At 42.4% G+C, this 24397-nt stretch overlaps 1 long non-coding RNA gene across 3 annotated transcripts in view; it reads left to right on the top strand.

Moving 5' to 3' along the window:
* The window catches only part of LOC130704676 (uncharacterized), a 34121-nt gene extending 10345 nt beyond the window's left edge, over positions 1-23776 (top strand). For 2 of the 3 annotated variants that reach the window (XR_009005132.1, XR_009005130.1), the window contains exon 4: positions 18429-18982. This is a non-coding gene — a long non-coding RNA (uncharacterized LOC130704676). Of the gene's footprint in view, positions 1-18428; positions 18983-20789; positions 21478-21608 lie in introns of those variants that run through there. The other variant, XR_009005131.1, reaches the window with a different exon arrangement.
* The last annotated feature ends 621 nt before the right edge of the window (positions 23777-24397 follow it).

Here is a 24397-nt window from a genome sequence, read left to right as displayed (position 1 = left end):
GCCAGACTCCAAGTGGTCCTCCCTCTCATAGTAACGTATCAGAGGGGAGAACACAGGCGGGGGGATGGTGTGGGCTGGCCCCTTATCTGGGAGACGGGGGCTTAGACTGAGCCCCTGGCGACACTCAGTGTTTTACGACCTTAAATAAGTTTCTTTACCTCCCTCTGCCTCAGTTCCAAATCAGAGGGGAAGGGAAGTTGTAGGATACTCTCTAATTTGATCTTGTTGTATTCCAGAAAAATCATATAAAGGAAGAGAGTCAATAAAGATCATCTACTTTATTTTGTATGATTTTGCCAACATGTTCTGTTGAAAAATATAGAAATCATCATCATCATCCTGGTTCACAATTGCTTTTTTTAAACAGAAACTCACATATTTGTGAATTCAGCCACTTAGTTATACTTATTATTACTGGATTGTAATCATGGGGGTTAGGAATCATTTCTAATCCCGTTGTACAGAGCAGTAGAGAGCATGTCCTCTGACCCAAGCGAGTGTCTTCTGTGAAGATGGGAGGCCTGGACATCCCTGCTTGGCAGGAGCAAGTGCTGGGACAGCCCTGCCGGGACAAGGGGAAAATAAACGTTTGTAGGTAGAAAAAGAAAAGCAAGTTGATGGCCATTACTATGGTTCGTAAATACAAAAGAAGATATTAAAAAGTATACACAAGATACAAGGAATAATATTACAAACACCCCAGACCAACCATTCAGCTTAAGCATTAGAACTGGACCAATATTGTTAAAGGTCACAGTTGATATATTCATGCATATATATATATGTGTGTGTGTGTGTGTGTATTTTATGTTCCTTATTCGCTTACTTTTGTGTTCCTTATTCACTTAATTTCCTTTGTAATTTTTGCACATAGCAAAGTACCCTTAAATCATATATTGCTTAGTCTTGCATAGTTTTGAAGTCTCCATAAGTGGTATAATATTGTAGGCATTCTGCTTTTTCCTGCCTGTTTGTTTGGTATGTTGTCCATGGGTGTTGATGTATGTAGGTCTAAGTCATTCATTTCCACTGTGATACAGAATTCCGTTGCCTGAATACACAGTAATTCATTTACCCATAGGAGGATATTATTTTTTCTCTTTTTTTATTGCTCACTATTACAGTATTAATATTATTTATACATACATAATTATTATACATTATTATTCCTAAGTTGTAAACATTCTCCGAATATAGGCTCCAATACATAAAAGACTGAACTGTGAATTAGTTAGTTTTCGACATAGTTTCTTTGGAAACCAGAGATTTGCGAGCCAGGGTTATTGACGATCTCCTCCTTCGGCCTCATTATGCCTCCCTTTAAAATCAGTCACCTGTTCTTCAAATAACATTTCCTCTCAACTGTGCCACCAACTAGATGTCAAAGCCTCAATGATATCAAATGGTATCTTTTGACATCAAAACATCAATTTATGTCAACTGTAATTTAAACTGAAGCTGAGTTTCCATTATTAGAATGATAATGTCATTTCTCATAACGTCTTTTCTTTCACTTTCCCCGATTTTAGTTATTAAGACAACACCCGCTTCCTGTGCACGTTGTGAGGTGGTAGTGCCATGACTAATGGGGTCTGTTATCAGAGTACCCTGCGAAGATGGTTTCAGAATCCATTGTGATGAACAGAGTGTTCTATAAATGGGTATTGAAAATAATCAAGACATTCATGAAGCCAAACAGGCCACAGAAATACCATAGCAACAGATGAACCATAATTGCGGCATTACGGGCTATTTCCCCAGCTACACTCTCATGGAATCGATGTTCAGGCGGCGTCCTCAGGAAGAGCCAAGGTCAGGTCTAGCTGCCTCTGTCCATGAGGAGGCAGGGGCTCGGCTGCTGGGCCGGGAGGAATGGGGGCGTGCTCCCCCTTGCCATCCTCTCTGCTTACTGCCCACTTACGCCCAACGTGTCCTCAGCACCAACGGAGATGTGGAGATTCTGGGCACCCCACACCCCAAGTCAGTTAATCCAAATCACCCAATAAGATTTTGCTCTCGAAACAAAACTACGTGTTGGCCCAAAGTTCTTATCTTGGTGGACATGCAGCTAAGACCAGAGCAGCAGATGGGGCTGTGCGAGGGCAGTAAGGACACCATCCATCTCTCTCCAGGACCAAAGTCAAGAACGCAGGGTGAGGGCCTTGGCTCCTTGGGCCTCGGGGAGTCTGTAGAAGCTAAAACAGCTGTTTTTGCAAATGGACACAAGTAGATGTGACCCCAGCCCTGCTTCCCTAAGGCACAGAGGCTAGAAAGGATTCCCAGGATCCACTGGATTTGACCATGACTCTCAGTCATAATCCGAGGAACACCCAGGAAGGTGCCAACGTGAGAAGGAAGGATTGCATTTTCCGGGGACGTCCCTCGGTGTGACCTGTCTTGCCGAGGTGTCTGCTGGGAGAGACAGGTTGAAGGGGCCGTCCTCTCTTATGGTGAGAGGGCTGTGGGAGCAGAGCTGCTGGGAAGGGTGGATTCTTCCCTGTGGAGTTCCGGACGGGCACATCCTTCTGGAAAGACAGAGTGAGCGCAAGACGTGTGACGTGAGTTCGGGAGAGGGGAGAAGGCTTCCTTGCTGCTCTTGCTTCCGTTAGAGGCTGGGGACTGACTTATCAGACACTTCTGTAGGTCACAGCTCTCCCTGTCTCCTGAGTCAGCCAGAATAATTGGTTTCATTAAGGTCTAGATATTTTAGAACTAGTTTCCCATGCATTAAGTGACTTCAGAGCCTTTCTCCCCCTTTTGCCAACTTTGAAGGGTAATCTGGATGCTGGAGGCTTGCTCTCAGGCTTCTCAAACTCAGTTTGTTTCCATGGTTACAAAACACTGTGCTCTCTCTGACCCACAATGCATCAGGAGGGGCACGCCGGCTGCCTGGTAATGGCTATATTGTTTTCCAAATTTGCAGACCTCCTTAACTATCCAAATGTTAGAAAGGTGGGTACCCTCCTGTTGTTTGTGCTAGCTGGCAATCATCATTTTTATTTAAGTATTTTTCAGGGAGCAAGGTAAAGGATATTTGCACTATAAATTACAAATATTGAAGCATAGTCTCCCAATAAGTGGACATATCAAGGACAAAGGTTGGAATGCAAGAGAGTGTCAGCAATTGCCAAGGCGTCCCAGAGGAATTTTCTCTTGCCCAGGCTAAGTCCATTAGTCTAGCTCTGTACTTGGAGAGAGGAAACCCTGTCAGGGAGGCCAGATGCTGTGATGGTCAAGGGCCAGGCAGCAGATCTGAAAGATCTGGTTGTAAATCTTTTTCTTACTGGTTGTGAACAGTTTATTCTCTTAACTCTCGAGGGCTTGTTGGGAGGATTAAATAAGTAAAGGATTCAGTACAGTACATATTATGCACTCAGTAAATGAGAATTGCTAGTCTTGGCACTATTATTTCAAAAATCATCAATTCCTGTGATACAAAACAGTGCAAGTATGTTGGTGTACAGTATATAGAGAGTGTTTGGTGGGGATTTGGAATTAATGAATTGATGATGGTAATGAGGATGAGATGATATGATGATGATGAAGATGATGAGATGATGATGGTGATGATGATGATGAGGTGGTGATGGGGATGATGAGGGTGATGGTCATGATGATGAGGTGATGGTGATGAGGTGATGGTGATGAGGTGATGATGATGATGATGAGGTGATGATGATGAGGTGATGGTGATGATGATGATGATGATGAGGTGATGATGATGATGATGAAGATGAGGTGATGAAGAGGTGGTGATGATGGTGATGATGAGGTGATGGTGATGAGGTGATGATGATGAGGTGATGATGGTGACATAATGATGATGATGATGAGGTGATGATGTTGATGAGGTGGTGATGATGATGATGATGATGAGGTGATGATGATGATGATGATGAGGTGATGGTGATGATGATGATGAGGTGATGGTGATGAGGTGATGATGGTGATGATGAGGTGATGATGATGATGATGATGAAGTGATGGTGATGAGATGATGATGATGATGAGGTGATGATGATGAGGTGATGATGGTGACATAATGATGATGAGGTGATGATGTTGATGAGGTGGTGATGATGATGATGATGAGGTGATGGTGATGAGGTGATGATGAGGTGATGACAATGGTGGTTGGGGTGGTGACAATAATAAAATTATTGAGGTATAGAAAATATGGAGCCTTTAATGTAAATTTGGTTGCATTTGCTTCACTTAATGAGAAGTTACAATAATATTTAATCACTTAATAGTGATTAAGTGATTAATTAATAATAATCACTTAAAAATGGTTACAAGAGGTGGTCCTGGAGCCAGAATGCATGAGTTCAAATCTTGGCCTTGCCTCACCGTAGATGTGTAATCTTGGGTCACTTACTTGACCTCTATGTGTCTAGGTTTCCTTCCCAGTACACTGGAGATGATGATAATATACCCATGTACCTCACTGGGCTGTTGAGAGCACTGAATGCACTAATATTTGTCGGGGCCTCAGACCAGGGCTGGGATCTCAGGAACATGCAGCATGGCATGGAAGAGCAGGACACTCAAGACACAAGCAGGAAACAACCATATTCATCTCGTCCCTCACGTGCCTCTTAATCTGCTTTGCCAGCTGTCTCTTTCCTGCGTGAAATCTCAGGCTGGTCCTCATAACTTTTCCAACCACTCTTGAATTACACAGTCTTCTGGTCACTTCTCAAAGTAATAATAGTCTTATATCAGAAATTACAGTGCCCAGTCCTATATGGTAAAATACCAAACTTCATTTAGAATGACAGTGTCTCTCTTCCCCCGGTTTATCCTGGCTTAAAAGTGAATTTGTAGCTTCTGCTAAGAAGGTTGATGAGGGGCAAGAATCATGAAATTGACTTTCACCACCTCCTTTGAAAGCGCCCCAGGAGATTAACCAAGATGGCGGAGTAGAAGGACGTGCTCTCACTCCCTCTTGCGAGAGCACCAGAATCACAACTGGCTGCTGGACAATCATTGACAGGAAGACCCTGGACTTCACCAAGGAGGACACCCCACGTCCAAGGACAGAGGAGAAGCCACAGTGAGACGGTAGGAGGGGCGCAATCAGAGTAAAATCAAATCCCATAACTGCTGGGTGGGTGACTCACAGACTGGCGAACACTTATACCACAGAAGTCCACCCACTGGAGTGAAGGTTCTGAGCCCCACCTCAGGCTTCCCAACCTGGGGGTCCGGCAAAGGGAGGAGGAATTCCTAGAGAATCAGACTTTGAAGTCTAGTGGGAATTGATTGCAGGACTGTGACAGGACTGGGGGAAACAGAGACCCCACTCTTGGAGGGCACACACAAAGTAATGTGTGCATCGGGACCCAGGGGAAGGAGCAGTGACCCTGGGGGAGACTGAACCAGACCTACCTGCTGGTGTTGGGGGGTCTCCTGCAGAGGCGAGTGGTGGCTCTGTTTCACCGTGGGGATAAGGACACTGGCAGCAGAGGTCCTGGGAAGTTCTCCTTGGCGTGAGCCCTCCCAGAGTCTGCCATTAACCCCACCAAAGAGCACGGGTAGGCTCCAGTGTTGGGTTGCCTCAGGCAAAACAACCAACAGGGAGGGAACCCAGCCCCACCCATCAACAGTCAAGTGGATTAAGGTTTTACTGGGCTCTGATCGCCACAGCAACAGGGAGGGAACCCAGCCCCACCCATCAACAGTCAAGTGGATTAAGGTTTTACTGAGCTCTGACCGCCACAGCAACAGTCAGCTCTACCCACCACCAGAGCCTCCCATCAAGCCTCTTAGATAGCCTCAACCACCAGAGGGCAGACAACAGAAGCAAGAAAAACTACAATCCTGCAGCCTGTGGACCAAAAACCACAGTTACAGAAAGACAGAGAAGATGAAAAGGCAGAGGGCTATGTACCAGATGAAGGAACAAGAAAAAACCCCAGAAAAACAACTAAATGAAGTGGAGATAGGCAACCTTCCAGAAAAAGAATTCAGAATAATGATAGTGAAGATGATCCAGGACCTCGGAATAAGAATGGAGGCAAAGATTGAGAAGATGCAAGAAATGATTAACAAAGACCTAGAAGAATTAAAGAACAAACAAACAGAGATGACCAATACAATAACTGAAATGAAAACTACACTAGAAGGAATCAATAGCAGAATAACTGAGGCAGAAGAACGGATAAGTGACCTGGAAGACAGAATGGTGGAATTCACTGCTGCGGAACAGACTAAAGAAAAAAGAATAAAAAGAAATGAAGACAGCCTAAGAGACCTCTGGGACAACATTAAACGCAACAACATTCACATTATAGGGGTCCCAGAAGGAGAAGAGAGAGAGAAAGGACCAGAGAAAATATTTGAAGAGATTATAATCGAAAACTTCCCTAACATGGGAAAGGAAATAGCCACCCAAGTCCAGGAAGCGCAGAGAGTCCCATACAGAATAAACCCAAGGAGAAACACGCCGAGACACATAGTAATCAAAGTGGCAAAAATTAAAGACAAAGAAAAATTATTGAAAGCAGCAAGGGAAAAACGACAAATAACATACAAGGGAACCCCCATAAGGTTAACAGCTGATTTCTCAGCAGAAACTCTGCAAGCCAGAAGGGAGTGGCATGAAATACTTAAAGTGATGAAAGGGAAGAACCTACAACCAAGATTACTCTACCCAGCAAGGATCTCATTTAGATTTGATGGAGAAATCAAAAGCTTTACAGACAAGCAAAAGCTAAGAGAATTCAGCACCACCAAACCAGCTCTACAACAAATGCTAAAGGAACTTCTCTAAGTGGGAAACACAAGAGAAGAAAAGGACCTACAAAAACAAACCCAAAACAATTAAGAAAATGGTCATAGGAACATACATATCGATAATTACCTTAAACGTGAATGGATTAAATGCCCCAACCAAAAGACATAGACTGGCTGAATGGATACAAAAACAAGACCCATATATATGCTGTCTACAAGAGACCCACTTCAGACCTAGGGACACATACAGACTGAAAGTGAGGGGATGGAAAAAGATATTCCATGCAAATGGAAATCAAAAGAAAGCTGGAGTAGCTATACTCATATCAGATAAAATAGACTTTAAAATAAAGAATGTTACAAGAGACAAGGAAGGACACTACATAATGATCCAGGGATCAATCCAAGAAGAAGATATAACAATTATAAATATATATGCACCCAACATAGGAGCACCTCAATACATAAGGCAACTGCTAACAGCTATAAAAGAGGAAATCGACAGTAACACAATAATAGTGGGGGACTTTAACACCTCACTTACACCAATGGACAGATCATCCAAAATGAAAATAAATAAGGAAACAGAAGCTTTAAATGACACAATAGACCAGATAGATTTAATTGATATATATAGGACATTCCATCCAAAAACGGCAGATTACACGTTCTTCTCAAGTGCACACGGAACATTCTCCAATATAGATCACATCTTGGGTCACAAATCAAGCCTCAGTAAATTTAAGAAAATTGAAATCATATCAAGCATCTTTTCTGACCACAACGCTATGAGATTAGAAATGAATTACAGGGAAAAAAACGTAAAAAAGACAAACACATGGAGGCTAAACAATACGTTACTAAATAACCAAGAGATCACTGAAGAAATCAAACAGGAAATAAAAAAATACCTAGAGACAAATGACAATGAAAACACGACGACCCAAAACCTATGGGATGCAGCAAAAGCGGTTCTAAGAGGGAAGTTTATAGCTATACAAGCCTACCTAAAGAAACAAGAAAAATCTCAAGTAAACAATCTAACTTTACACCTAAAGAAACTAGAGAAAGAAGAACAAACAAAACCCAAAGTTAGCAGAAGGAAAGAAATCATAAAGATCAGAGCAGAAATAAATGAAATAGAAACAAAGAAAACAATAGCAAAGATCAATAAAACTAAAAGTTGGTTCTTTGAGAAGATAAACAAAATTGATAAGCCATTAGCCAGACTCATCAAGAAAAAGAGGGAGAGGACTCAAATCAATAAAATCAGAAATGAAAAAGGAGAAGTTACAACAGACACCGCAGAAATACAAAACATCCTAAGAGACTACTACAAGCAACTTTATGCCAATAAAATGGACAACCTGGAAGAAATGGACAAATTCTTAGAAAGGTATAACCTTCCAAGACTGAACCAGGAAGAAACAGAAAATATCAACAGACCAATCACAAGTAATGAAATTGAAACTGTGATTAAAAATCTTCCAACAAACAAAAGTCCAGGACCAGATGGCTTCACAGGTGAATTCTATCAAACATTTAGAGAAGAGCTAACACCCATCCTTCTCAAACTCTTCCAAAAAATTGCAGAGGAAGGAACTCTCCCAAACTCATTCTATGAGGCCACCATCACCCTGATACCAAAACCAGACAAAGACACTACAAAAAAAGAAAATTACAGACCAATATCACTGATGAATATAGATGCAAAAATCCTCAACAAAATACTAGCAAACAGAATCCAACAACACATTAAAAGGATCATACACCACGATCAAGTGGGATTTATCCCAGGGATGCAAGGATTCTTCAATATACGCAAATCAATCAATGTGATACACCATATTAACAAATTGAAGAATAAAAACCATATGATCATCTCAATAGATGCAGAAAAAGCTTTTGACAAAATTCAACACCCATTTATGATAAAAACTCTCCAGAAAGTGGGCATAGAGGGAACCTACCTCAACATAATAAAGGCCATATATGACAAACCCACAGCAAACATCATTCTCAATGGTGAAAAACTGAAAGCATTTCCTCTAAGATCAGGAACGAGACAAGGATGTCCACTCTCACCACTATTTTTCAACATAGTTCTGGAAGTCCTAGCCACGGCAATCAGAAGAAAAAGAAATAAAAGGAATACAAATTGGAAAAGAAGAAGTAAAACTGTCACTGTTTGCGGATGACATGATACTATACATAGAGAATCCTAAAACTGCCACCAGAAAACTGCTAGAGCTAATTAATGAATATGGTAAAGTTGCAGGTTACAAAATTAATGCACAGAAATCTCTTGCATTCCTATACACTAATGATGAAAAATCTGAAAGAGAAATTATGGAAACACTCCCATTTACCATTGCAACAAAAAGAATAAAATACCTAGGAATAAACCTACCTAGGGAGACAAAAGACCTGTATGCAGAAAACTATAAGACACTGATGAAAGAAATTAAAGATGATACCAACAGATGGAGAGATATACCATGTTCTTGGATTGGAAGAATCAACATGGTGAAAATGAGTATACTACCCAAAGCAATCTACAGATTCAATGCAATCCCTATCAAATTACCAAGGGCATTTTTTACGGAGCTAGAACAAATCATCTTAAAATTTGTATGGAGACACAAAAGACCCCGAATAGCCAAAGCAGTCTTGAGGCAAAAAAATGGAGCTGGAGGAATCAGACTCCCTGACTTCAGACTATACTACAAAGCTACAGTAATCAAGACAATATGGTACTGGCACAAAAACAGAAACATAGATCAATGGAACAAGATAGAAAGCCCAGAGATTAACCCACGCACCTATGGTCAACTAATCTATGACAAAGGAGGCAAAGATATACAATGGAGAAAAGACAGTCTCTTCAATAAGTGGTGCTGGGAAAACTGGACAGCCACATGTAAAAGAATGAAATTAGAATACTCCCTAACACCATACACAAAAATAAACTCAAAATGGATTAGAGACCTAAATATAAGACTGGACACTATAAAACTCTTAGAGGAAAACATAGGAAGAACACTCTTTGACATAAATCACAGCAAGATCTTTTTCGATCCACCTCCTAGAGTAATGGAAATAAAAACAAAAATAAACAAGTGGGACCTAATGAAACTTCAAAGCTTTTGCACAGCAAAGGAAACCATAAACAAGACGAAAAGACAACCCTCAGAATGGGAGAAAATATTTGCAAATGAATCAACGGACAAAGGATTAATCTCCAAAATATATAAACAGCTCATTCAGCTCAATATCAAAGAAACAAACACCCCAATCCAAAAATGGGCAGAAGACCTAAATAGACATTTCTCCAAAGAAGACATACAGACGGCCACGAAGCACATGAAAAGATGCTCAACATCACTAATTATTAGAGAAATGCAAATCAAAACTACAATGAGGTATCACCTCACTCCTGTTAGAATGGGCATCATCAGAAAATCTACAAACAACAAATGCTGGAGAGGGTGTGGAGAAAAGGGAACCCTCTTGCACTGTTGGTGGGAATGTAAATTGATACAGCCACTATGGAGAACAATATGGAGGTTCCTTAAAAAACTAAAAATAGAATTACCATATGACCCAGCAATCCCACTACTGGGCATATACCCAGAGAAAACCGTAATTCAAAAAGACACGTGCACCCGAATGTTCATTGCAGCACTATTTACAATAGCCAGGTCATGGAAGCAACCTAAATGCCCATCAACAGACGAATGGATAAAGAAGTTGTGGTACATATATACGATGGAATATTATTCAGCCATAAAAAGGAACGAAATTGAGTCATTTGTTGAGAAGTGGATGGATCTAGAGACTGTCATACAGAGTGAAGTAAGTCAGAAAGAGAAAAACAAATATCGTATGTTAATGCATGTATGTGGAACGTAGAAAAATGGTACAGATGAGCCAGTTTGCAGGGCAGAAGTTGAAACACAGATGTAGAGAATGGACATATGGCCACCAAGGGGGGAAAACTGCGATGAGGTGGGGATGGTGATGTGCTGAATTGGGCGATTGGGATTGACATGTATACACGGATGTGTATAAAACTGATGCCTAATAAGAACCTGCAGTATAAAAAAACAAACAAAACAACTAATACTAAACTTTCATTGGGTTATTTGTATGGAAATATGTTAATATAAATGTTTCAGACATTACATGAAATTTCTAAAAATCTTATATTTGTATTTGTATGGAAATATGTATGGAAATATGTTAATATAAATGTTTCAGACAGTACATGAAATTTCTAAAAATCTTATATTTGTATTTGTATGGAAATATGTATGGAAATATGTTAATATAAATGTTTCAGACATTACATGAAATTTCTAAAAATCTTATATTTGTATTTGTATGGAAATATGTATGGAAATATGTTAATATAAATGTTTCAGACATTACATGAAATTTCTAAAAATCTTATATTTGTATTTGTATGGAAATATGTATGGAAATATGTTAATATAAATGTTTCAGACATTACATGAAATTTCTAAAAATCTTATATTTGTATTTGTATGGAAATATGTATAGAAATATGTTAATATAAATGTTTCAGACATTACAGGAAACGTCTAAAAATCTTATATGTTCTGGTATAATGTTATAAGTAATAATCCTAGTTATTACTTTAAAATGTATATCTCAGAAATAACTAATTTTCTTGTCAACTGCATTATTATGAACTTTCATCAAATCTTTAACCATGGTCATTTTTAAGTCTTTTGTCATTTACAGACAGTTCTGGGTGTACTCTGATGATTTTGCAAATATGTTCCTATAAAAGAGTTTCATCTTCAAGAAATTCATGGAAAAGACTCTGACAAGTACAGGTTTCTGGTAACTGACTGTACTGCTGAACTGAATGAATAAGCATTTTCAGAACTCTAATGAAAAACTGATGAACTCATAAAAGTGCTAACAAAAGATCAAGATGAAAAAAAAGAAATTAATTACATGGGACTGAGTGAACTGATGAGGATGAGTATAATTTTTGTGACTTTCTGTCTGAATTAAAAAAAAAAAAAATCCCACAAGGACTCAGAGGAAAAGAATATACAAATCAATTTTCACTGCAAAGTAAAGGAGCTGTTACAGTGGAGGATTACTGGACTGAATGTCAATGTTATGACATAGTATAAGTGTGTTTCATGTTTGGTAATTGCAATCATTGTTGCTTTTGTTGTGGTCATCCATGTACAATGCTTGGTGTCAGTCTATCTATCTCTTGTAAAAATAAAATACAGTGTGTGTGTGTGGAAAAAAATAAAAAATAAAAAAAATAAAAAAAAATAAAAAAAAAAAAAAGAAAGCGCCCCAGAGGTCTTGCACCTGCGTGGGTATAGGACTAGCTGACACCTATGATCTTGAGGCCTCGGCGGAAACTGGAATAAAAGACTCCCATTTTTAACACTGCTATACATACAACAAATATGACATTATGACTGTTAGAATATATTTTTCTTAAATGATAAGTCCTTAATTTCACCCCTTCCTTGGGAGTTGAGGCATATGTGATGCTAATTTTCAGTTACCATATACATCCACTCCCATTCCAATGCAAGGTTGCCAGATTTAGCAAATAAAAATACGGAACCCCCAGTTAAATTTGAATTTCAAATAGGCAACAAATAATCTTTAGTGTAAGTATGTCCCATGCACTATTTGGGGCATACTTATACTGAAACATTATTCATTCTTTACCTGAAATTTAAATATAATTGGTTATCCTGTATTTTGTCTGGCAATCGTGTTCCAATAATTCTTGTATCTGAGATAGTTTGGATTTGCAAGCCTATGTCAGTTAGGGCATTTCAGTTGCAAATAACAGACTACCAGGTAAAAGTGTCCTTGGCAAGAGGCTGGGGAGGGTTTATAAAAATCCCCCAGTGGAGACGACCTCCCCAAAGAGCCCCCCAGTTGGCCTCTGCTCCCTTCCAGCCACTTCACAGCCCTTGGCTCCCTTGATCTCCTCTGAATTAGGCTGTGCCTTCCCAAAATCTGCCAGCAGTTTTTAGTTTTTGATGTCATTTTTCAATTACATTTTGTAACTCTCTGTTATCTTCCACGTATAATATGAGCTGACTAAAGGGAAAATGAAAGATTTGCAGTCTGGCTGGACACCCTTTCCATGGGCTCTTCCCATAGATGACTGTGTCTTCCTAACCCTGTTCCTTCCAAAATCCATCCCCTCCCTCCATCCTCTCTCAAGCTGTTGTCTGCAAGGAGGTGTGAATCTTAGCTATTTGAAACCACCCAGTTAGTGAAGAATGTTGGAATCTACTCAAGGCTAACCCCACTTTACAACTTTCCAATGTCTTTCATCTGGTGTCTCAAACTTGTTTAAAAGGAAAAGAATTTCAGCCCTGAAAATGGCACCAGTAACTAGCAAGGACTTTCCCTGAGGAGACAAAGCCGCTTCCTATCTGTAAATTAGCTTTTTCAAGACCCCTGCCCGTACTACCCATGCAAAATCACTTGAGGACAAATGGTATGATTCATGTCTGATAATGAAGCAGAAGCTCAGACACCACTATACTTGCTCATGTCCCAAATTATGGCATAAATGTCTTTACTTTTGGAAGCAGAAAGGGGCCTCAGCTGTCTGGCCATATCCACCAGGAAAGCCTCAACCATCACAATTATCTGGGTAAATCCAGGTTTTCCCTTAAGTAGGAATAACAACCAGTTGCTGTGTTAAGTGATCTTGCACACGTTCACTCACTTAATCCACACAACAACCCCACGGGGCGGGACAGGTTTATCTCCATTTCACCCTAAACTTTGAGATAGAGTGTCTACACAGCCAACTGATGGTTGGGCCATGGTTTGAACTTTGGCGTCTCGCTGGACAGTCTGTGCCATTCTGCCTCCTGCTCAAATCAAGGCTCTGGGGTCCTTCCCATACTGGCTCGGAAAAGTCTCAATACAAAATGAGTGGGATCGTGTAGAGTGAAATTTGGAATAAGTTTAATATTCATACACCTTAAACTTGTACTGTGTGTCTATTATATCTCAATGAAGCTGGAAGAAAAAGTTTTCAATATTCTCTTAGCTACATCCGGAAAAGACAAAAGCTCTCATTCAAAAAGGTACCTGCATCCCAATGTTTGTAGCAGCACTAATTTACAATAGCCAAGACATGGAAGCAACCTAAGTGTCCATCAACAGAGGAATGGATAAAGAAGATGTGGCACATATATACAAGAGAATATTACTCAGCCATGAAAAAGAATGAAATAATGCCATTTGCAGCAACGTGGATGGACCTAGAGATGATCGTGCTAAGTGAAGTCAGTCAGAAAGAGAAAGACACTTATACCTGATATCACTTGTACGTGGAATCTAAAAAATAGGACAAATGAACTTATTTACAAAACAGAAACAGATTCACAGACATAGAAAACAAACTTATGGTTACCAAAGAGGGGGGAGGGATAAATTGGGAGTATGGGATTAACAGATGCACACTACCATATATAAAATTGATAAACAACAAGGATTTACTGTGTAGCACAGGGAACTATACTCAGTAAATTGTAATAAAATATAGTGGAAAAGAATAAAAAAAAAGAATATAGATATATACGTATACGTATATGTATAACCGAATCACTTTGCTATACACATGAAACTAACACAATATTGTATATCAACTTTACTTCAATAAAAAAATTTAAAAAACTCCAGTGACCCAGTTTAAAAAAATATTCCCTCATCAGCAGGACATAAATACCTATGTTTCTAAAAAATGTTGAATATTAAAAAGCCATTGCTTTTATTTCAATAATGATCTATACCCACATATACAGAAAAAAATTCCAGATGATAGCAAGACCTACAGCTCCAAGAAAGACATCACTTACTATGCTATTTTTCTCCTTCTAAATGCAATTGATCCTTTTGCGTTCCATTTAGGAAAATAAACTTTCTCCCTTACCTGAACACTTACAATATATTTTTAGAAGCAACTGATTATACATTGGGCATAAAGGTGAAATATATACTAAAACTGTGACTGTGTACTGCTACTGAAACATCTATACAGGGGAAATTTGTTGGTGATTGAATTATTTTGGGACTGCAGTTTGATAAGCACGTCAGACTTCAGCTGTATTTCCCGTAGTCAGGAAATGCTCAGAAACAGAAGTCTGCTGACTTCACGGGTTAGTTCCAGCCTCTCACTGCTCAAGGAAGAGCAGAGAACCTTCCAGTCGCCCGTCAACGGGTGAGACCAGCATGTGCACCAGACTGCTCTTTTCACATCTTCTTTTCACTTCTCCCCTTGCTTGTTTGAAAAACACTCCGTTCTCACTTTTCAGATTAAGCAAATGATCTTCAAACACTGTTATGACCAAATAGAGCACAAAATAAATATAATAGGATGACACAGATCAACGAATTTGCCTAAAAACGTAGGTCAACTGCTTTTTCAAACATGTTCCAAATGTATGTAGTGGAAGTAATACTTAATTTTTTTATTCCAAAAGATTAAAAGTCTTACTCTATCTTACTGCACCTTTCTTTCAGCACCTCTAGGATGTTTTTTGGCCTAAATGTAGCTGCCATTTATTGTGATTGGTGTCAGGCAGGAACGCTTTGTTCTGGCCGTGCAGTTATCTGGGTCTGGGTCGTTTGCTTTACCGCGGCCTTTATTGGTGCTCAAAGGGTGAGGCTGGGCCCTTCTGGCTCAGAGAAAACAGAGCAAGTGAAATACAGTTGCCAAAGATTATGAGGAGCCTGGCTAAAACAGGAAGTGATAATAATCCCTGCATGGGCTTTTGAGAGTTTAAAGTACTTGAAGGAAGTTTGAATCATGGCCCAGTATGTATTTAACCCTTTTAGTGCCAGGATGGAAAGAAAAGACTGTGAGGATGGAAGGGGTGCCAGTGTCCAGGAGAAGCACATGCAGAGCGACTACTGACATTCAAAGTGTTTTGGGTTTTATCAGCGTCCTCCCTGTTTCCCGAAAAAAAATTATTTTTTTCGTTTGGAAACTTGAACAAAAGACACCATTTTTTAATAGTCATCATTTCTTTTCTCCCCGCCCGCCCCTTCTCCTCCCTCTGGTAGCTTACTTTTTTTTTTTTTTTAATTTTATTTATTTATTTGTTTTTGGCTGCGTTGGGTCTTTGTTGCTGTGCTCGGGCTTTCTGTAGTTGTGGAGAGCCGGGGCTACTCTTCGTTGCGGTGCGCGGGCTTCTCATTGTGGTGGCTTCTCTTCCTGTGGAGCACGGGCTCTAGGCGCACGGGCTCAGTAGTTGTGGCGCATGGGCTCAGCAGTTGTGGCTCGCGGGCTCTAGAGTGCAGGCTCAGTAGTTGTGGCGCATGGGCTTCGTCACTCCGTGGCATGTGGGATCTTCCCGGACCAGGGCTGGAACCCGTGTCCCCTGCATTGGCAGGCGGATTCTTAACCACTGCACCACCAGGTAAGCCCCCTCTGGTAGCTTTCTGAAAAGACCAGACCTGAACAATTTGATGATCATAAAAATTTCTTCAAGTTAATGAGAAATTCAGTTCTTTCCTTGCTGGGGAGAAAACCCTGCACATTCTCACATTCTACCATCATGGCAGGAAAGCTCCGCGTCAGTGGGGATAAACGCCTGATCCACGGAGTAAAATCTCTCAGGAAACCTGAGGCCGTGAACCAGACAGTGCTAAGGCCAAAGAGATTAAGATTGAGGGCCATGGCTTGATGGAATCTATTTATAGGTATCCACACCGAGAAGAGGTTGAGGAAACCTTTTTTGGTCAACTTGCCAAAGCATTCAGTTACATCTACTTACGATGGGGCGTTTAATTCCATTACATTCTGGAAAAACAATTCAGCTGACCACAGACCACCAAATAGCTTTTTGGACTACACTGGAGAGAATTTCCTCTTTCAGAATGTTGGAAGAATCGAACAGCACAGAGGCTGTAACTGCTCCTTAACAGGGAAGAAACAGTGGGAGATTTAAAGATAAAGCAGGTGGATGGTTTGGAGGAATCAGTCACACGCATAACCAGATGCGATATTTCAAGGGAAGGAAAAAAGTGAAATCAGAAAAATAAAAAGAACTCTAGGAAACAAACAAATGTTCTGTTTAACATGGTGGATTGAACAGATGCATTTATCTTCTCTCTACCCAACCCGCTGCAAAAGAATTTTAAAAGTTTTATTCACAGTAACAAAGAGGATGGGAGAAAAGACAGCAGCAGGTGAGGTATTTCAACAAGTATATGGAACTTAGAGGACAGAGTGAAAACTGGTAAAGGCTTTGAGGAGCTGAGAAAGTGTCTATAGATGGAGACATTGACGGAAGAGAGGTAGTTTATCTCAAGGAACCCACTGAGAAGGGTCCCCTCCAGCATTCTGAGTAGCAGGTGAGAACCACTATCCCTCGCTTCTGTCTCGCAGGAAACTGAAGGTTTATTCAGTGGAGAAAGTGAACAGTAGGTGCTCTGAATGTGGGACCCCAGACACCGCCAAAGGTCGGCATGGGGACTGGTATCCACGCAGGAGATTTTGGGAAAGGCCCTTTGCTCTTTGAACCCCTTCCCCACGTACTCCCAGACCTTCAGAAACCAGGTGTGGCGACTCTTACCCATCCACAAGCCCCACCATGAGCTCAACCAATCTGGGTTTTAGTACCTCAGTTATCAGTATGAGAGGATAGTCAAGCATTACTAGAAATTTGATGGGGAAAACATAAAATAGAACAAATTAAGCTAGAGGAAATAGTCAATGAACATGAAGGCAGCAGAAATAAACCTTAAAAAAATCAACATTAATATTAGATAGATAAGCAGAGGCTGCATTCATGAAACAGAAACAGATGAATACAGACACCCATGCACCCGCACACATATGTATGGGCAAGGAATAAATAAAAGGCCTTGGGATTTGTAGGTGTGAGAGCTAAAATAAAACACAATTTCTATAAACAGTTTAAAGGATAAAGTGAAGGGAAATTTCTCAGCACTGAAGGATGTACAAATGTAAAAAAAAATACAGGGTCCACATTTGGGTCCATCATCATGAAATGTGGGGATACCATCACCAAATAGAAGATCTGAAGGGCTTTGAAACGGGAACAGCAAGCAAACATAGTTCACACACAGAAACGGTAGAATGAATAGGACTCCTCAGCACAGGGAAGGGAGAAGACAAAGCCTTCAAAATCCCGAGTGAAACGCAAGATGGTCCACGAACCGGTCATTGTCTAAGCTGGATGATGGGCATACCTGTGGGTCTCATATACTACTCTTTTTTATGTATGTTTATAGAATTTTCAAAAATAGAAATTTTACAAGCTGCCGTGAAAATCAACCAACCAACAGCAAAACAACAGTAAGAGAAAGCTGAGGAACCAAGAGTTACCAGCACGCATGTATCATTTAAAAGTGTGTCGTCCATGATCAATGCCAAAGAAACAGCTACACGTGGGGCTGGGACACACGGTTGGGTCAGGGCCCTGGCAGTTTATGTTATCAGGCCATTTGAGATTTCCCTTTATAAAAACAAAAAGACAAAAATAAAAACTAGGGAAATTGCAAGAGGAAAATTATGTTCAACCTATAATTTTATCCCCGACCAAACCATAAAATATGAGGGTAAAGTAAAGACATTTTTAGGCATGCCAGAACCTAAAATCTGTGCTTCTCTGCACCCTCTTTAGAACACTCATGAAGGACGTGCTTCCTCTTGGAGAAGATGCAGCCAGGAAAGAGGAAGACGTGAGACTGAGGACACAGGGGTCCCACCCGGGACAGAAGTGGAGGGAACTCCCAGGAGGGCTTCACCTGTCGTCAGACCCAGACCGCTCTGCCCCTTCACCCGGCCTCTCGTCGCCCCCCCACCTTCCTCCCACCCGACGACGCCACCAACGTGCCGGGGAGGGTAGGGGAAGCATGGGGTGTGACTCACTGGCCTGGCAGGCGTCACGTGACTCCCAGTGGTGTCTCCTTCCCCAAACCAAGATAATGGGATTGCTAAGCCAGCGGGGAATTGCGGCAGTTTTCAAGCCGGGAGTAGAAGGCTTGCTCCTCAGGAAGATGCCCATCAACCAACCCAGGTGTATTTGAGGGAGAGACCTGAACAGGAGAGAGGAGCAGGGAGAGGCCGTCCAGAGCCCCTGCCCTCCCGCTGGCCCAGCGGTGAAGATGGTTCCTTTCCCTACGACTGGCAGACTACACATACGGTAGCCAGAAGCTATCCAGGAAGGCTACCTGCTGGGTGAAGAAGGCCGGGCAGCAAGAGCCGTGGGGTGTGCGGACCCAGGCAGGGGGCGCAGGACCGGGAGGGGGCTGGGATGGCGTGGACTTGCCTCTCCGGGACCTGAGCAGTGGGCCTGCCCCTCCCCCCAGCGTATCCACACTGAAGAATTCATACTGTGCCCGGGAGGGACCAGCGTTTAGACACCTGTAGAGCTGACGGTACCCCCATGTTATCTGGAAGAACAGCACTGCAAACCTGGGTATTAAAACGGCTTCCTCATAAAGTCACAGTCACACCAGATCATAAAGACAGGTCTTAGTGAACAGTAGTTACAGAGTAACAAGCTTTAGACGATTCCACAGCACAGGAGAAATAAGAAATCTCAACAGTTTTCAAATATATTAAATGAAGGGGAAAATAAAGGAAAACGCCTTCCCCTAAAATGGAAAGCAAAAGAACAGAATATGTATTTTTCATGTTTGAGTTCATTATTTTTGCTGAAGACTGCTTCTGTGAACAGTCTTGCACAATCCCCGTGAGAGATGGATGGATGGAAAGGAAAGGTTGCAGAGGAAGAGGAATAATGGACCATTACCCAGCAGAGGATCGGTTCCCTTAGGCGTCTCTGGGCCACTTTAGGCATTGGCAGGCGTCACAATGGGGCATGAGCCGTCATGTGAGAGGTCCCAGAGGACAGAAAAAGTCTCCTGAGGTTCCTCGAAAAGAACAGTATTGCCACCTTTTAAAAGGGATGGCCTAGGACCTAGTTATAGACTGTTCATCTTGGAATCAGTATCTGGGAAGTTACTGGAACAAATCATTGAGTAATCCGCTGGCCACCCACCAGGAGGGCAGAAGACACTGGGAAGGAACAACAAATGTTTCTGGAAGAGCAAATGTAATTGGCAAAATCCAAGGCCCCCCTCCAAGTCTTCAGGGTGCAAAGGGACCCCGGGAGATGGGCCTGGGGGTCGAGCACTGTGGTGACTAGGGAATCTGCTAATGTAAAAAAACTGTCCCAGAGTATTGTGAGACACACTTGAGTGAGTACTAATAGTGTATTTAGACACGATACCAGTTTCAGCAAATCTTTCCAAATGAGAAAGAGAAATGCCGCATGTATATAATAGGGTATGAAATTTAAAGGGCAAAATCCGGGCAAGGCTGACCCTGGACAGCTTGGGACAAGAAGCTTTAGGGCCACGCGGGGGGCACCAGTTTCCAGACGTGAAGCTATTTGTTTTCTACCCAAATCCAGAGGGCCCTACAAATCAAAATCCAACCATAGCAACCAAGAGGGGGAAGGCAAGTTGTGGCGCGAATGTTGGAGAAGAATTGCCTGGAACACTTTATTATCCTCCTTAATCACAGCGGGAAAATGGTTCACGTTCTCTGCCAAACAGTGTTCTAAGGGCTTCCATCTTCTAACTCAAGTGATCCAGACAGTAACCCTCTGAAGGTGGGACTCTTATTATCTCCATTTTACAGACAGGGAGACTGAGGCTTTGAGAAGTAAAGCAACACGTCTGAGATCACACAGCTAAAAAGTTGCCAACAGGAAGACCGTTATCGGAAACTCAAGAACACAGTGGAAGTTTCTGTTCCTTAATGTTTCTCAAGCTCGTTCACGTGGACTGTCAACCTATCCAACGAAGTATCATTAAATATGACTTTCTGTGCGAGATCAAATAGTATATTTGCTTTTACTCACCTCTGCATAAAAAAGCAACAGGTATCAGAGAAAAGTAAAAGGCATTTTTGTAGGAGAAAGACACAGAAATGAAAGACATCCAAACCATTACCTTTGTGTTTTCCTACACAGGCGACGTCCGCCAGCTCCGATTTCAGCGGCAGGACAGGCTGCCCCAGAGCCAGGCTTTGTACCACGGAAGCAGCGAGCCTGAAAGATCTGAACCTGAGGACGGAGGCGAGCGCGGTTCTGCACTCACATCCTCTCGTGGCGAAGGAGTCGTGCGTCCGTGCGCGCTGCTGGCCGGCAGAACGCAGAGGCAGATGATAGAAGCAGCGGGAGGGAGGCCAGGCCCTCCCCCCTGGTCCAGCACGAGGTCCCCCGCGTGCCCTGCAGGCCACGCTGTGCATCCACTTGTGCCCAAGTCGCTAACCCGGCCGCCCAGCGGCGGCTCCGAGCTCGCGGCCAGCACCGTCCGCGGTCGCCAGCTAAGAGCCCCTGTGCGTGTCCTCCAGCCTGGGAGGGGCTGCCACGGGGGGACACCCACAGGCGGTGTTCTGAGCCCGTGGCAGAGACCCCGTCGGGGTAAGATGTTGCTGCTATGTGTTTGCCGCGCTTCACAAGAAAACTTGATGGGAGATGTGGAAGGCGCTCACTCACCTCGGTCAGTGTCACACTTCCACGGGGCTCTTGTCACACAGCGAAGCTTCTGGAACACGCAGAGCAGTTAGTGCTAGATGGAGACGACGCCTGCCATCGTCCGCTGTGAAAATCCCACCGTGTCCGCGCTGCCCGCGGCCGGCCTTCCGTGCTGAGACCGGTAGGTGCCTGGGTCAGTGGGCCCCCAGGTGCAGGGGGCCTGTGTGTGAAGCTTTTACTGCAGATGTCAAATCACAAATAATTGTCCTTTGAAGATAATGTTTGCGTGTGTGTGTGGTTTTTTTTTTACAGACCCGATATTAAACTGTGGAATCTGATGCCAGCGTAAGGGAGAGTGTTGATATTACCAGCTCCCACTCTCCGAGAGCCTTCGGTTCCACGCACTGTGCGTTGCTATGAGTGCTCCAAGCTTACGAGACCGGGAGCGTCGTACTCATTCACAGAGGAAGCGGTTGGCATGTAGGAGGCCGGCGGTCTACCCAGATCACACAGCACCGAAGTCACAGAGCCGGAGTGAAACGTGAATCTGATTGCAAAACGCACGTTCAATCTGGTCCACTCTGCTGCAGAAGGTCTCAGACAGGACATGCTGAGCTCTGGAAAATGGGAATAACCAGGGAAAGAGCAATTTTTGACAATGAAAGACAATGATATGATAAGACAGTGCAGGGGGTTTGCAGTTCAGGACTTGGATGGGATGGACACATATGACCCTGTCCCCCCTCTAAGTACAGCCAGAATCCCTGCACGTGATGTGAAACAAACATGCAAAGACTCTGAAAAGTGAAGAGAACAGGCAGACCTGCCAGGCGCGAGAGTGCGCTCCTAGACCCTGAACTGGATACAGGGAACCAGCAGCCCAGGAGCCCCAGTGGGCACAGGCCAGAGGGCCCAAGAAGAGTCTGCTGTCTCTGGCCAGAGGGGCGGCCTAGCAGGACAGAGGATTTTGACTCAATTACTGCCCTACACCTTCCGAACTCCATGGAGAAATCCACGAGCATCACTCCCACCCCCGACCCCAGCAAAGGCTGAGGGGGGACCTAGGGCCAGAACGTTTACTACCGTCTAGTGGGAAGACAGCTGACACCAGCACAGCCGGGTCATCAGAGAGGCCCAGGGCAAGGCTGGGTACCACCTTGCACCCCTTCCTCAGGGAAACTGGTCGTCCCCTGACCCAGCAGCAAGAACGGCACCCCTCGCCCTGTTAGTGTGGTATCAGAGGAAGCCTTCCGAAGCAGAAGTCATCATAACAGAATAATCCAAATATCCAGGTTATAATAAAAAGGTTACTCATCAGACCGAGCACCAGGAGAATCTCAGCCGGAGCGAGAAGAGATGTTCAGCAGATACCAACACCAAGATGACCCAGATGTTGGTTATTTGACAAGGATTTTAAAGCATCCTCAAAATAAACTGCTTTGACAAACCATGACAAACACACTTGAAACAAACAACAACAACAAAAATAGAAACTCTCAGCAAAGAAATAAAAGACACAAAGAAGAACCAAATGGAAATTTTTATAACTGAATAATGCAATCACTGAAATGAAAACCTCAGTGGATGGGCTCAGAAGCAGACTGGAGAGGACAGAGGAAAGAACCGGTGAACTTGAGGATGGACAGCAGAAATTTCCCCATCTGAGGAACAGAGAGAAAACAGACTGGAAAAAAGAACGTGGGCAGAGCCTCAGGGAGCTGTGCACCTAGAACAAAAGAGCGAACATCCTGTCATCAGAGTCCCAGGAGGAGGAGAAAGAAGTGGGCCCAGAAAGGCATTCCAAGAAATGTGGATGAAAAGTTCCCCAATGCAGCAAAAGACAAACACCTACACATCCAAGAAGCAGAGTGAACCCCCAACAGTATAAACCCCAAAACTGCCTGACAGGAAGATCATACTCCAACTCCAACCCCCTTGCAGGGCTTCCTATTGCTAAATGGTAAGAACATTTTATTTTTTATATCACAGAATTAAATAATGACATAAAAATTCTCCATTTAAGATAGAATAATTTTCTATCATGTATCTAAAAGCATATTAACTAAGTACATGTGATAGTGGACATATAAAAATATAAATATTATAGACACATATCAATTGGCTTTTAAATAACAAAATGCAAGAATTCCAAATAGACTATGTGCTTTTTGCTGTTTTTGATATTATGACATGAAGATATATGTCCATCTACATTTTAGGATATGTAATGAGCTGAAACCAAACACGATATAATATCTTATTTGAAAATGCATTTGTCAACAAATCATGCTTTTACCACGTAATTATTTTAAAATAAATTAAATGGAGAATATCACTGTTGCCATAGGGACAGTTGAAATGCATCTTTATGTATAATCAAAATGATCAACATTTGTGTTAAAATGAACGTTATAATGAAATCTTTAGTGACATACCAGTCAAAAAATGCTTTTTTAACTTACTGCTTCTTCATTATGTACCATGCAAAAATAATCATATGATTAAAAAAATTCTCCCAGGGCTCTCGAGATTAGATATTATTGTAGAAGAAGTTGGCAGGACCAAAAGAGGTTGGGAAATTGTGCATGTCTGTTTAATCGTGGGCTCCTTCATTTTTCCCCAACCACAAATGTGCTTTCACTTCTTCATCTCCTTGCTGGGAGGTGGGCAGATGTTGCTTAACTGAGCAGGGGCCCTGAGATGCTCATCCGAGGTTTCAAGCCAACTTCATAGTCAACAGCCCAGCCTTCTTACCAACCCGAGAAAAGGGTGCTGTCCACTCAGCCCTGGTGACGGGGAGCTGCAAGATTGGGAAAGAGGAAGTGAGGAAGTGGCGCCTCTAACCGAACCGGCTTTGTCTGAAGTAGTCAAAGTTGGTGCGGTTTAGAGGAACATGAATTTACCAAGGCAGGTAATACAGCATCCCCACAAACAGAGCTGGGGTTTGACTTCGGCTCAGTTGAGGTGACTCCACAGTACATCCTTGCTTACCGCGTACATGCACGTGACTGCCACGTACTCACACCCGGGCACGGGGTCATTTTGGTTTTTTCTTGCATTTATGCAGATAGACTTAATGACGCTTTACATCAACAGCAGCA

This window comes from Balaenoptera acutorostrata, chromosome 13 (assembly GCF_949987535.1).
Source record: "Balaenoptera acutorostrata chromosome 13, mBalAcu1.1, whole genome shotgun sequence".
Classification (NCBI taxonomy): Eukaryota; Metazoa; Chordata; class Mammalia; order Artiodactyla; family Balaenopteridae; genus Balaenoptera; species Balaenoptera acutorostrata.
The sequence above is the reverse complement of the archived record's forward strand: the minus strand, read 5'-3'. Positions and strand labels throughout refer to the sequence as shown.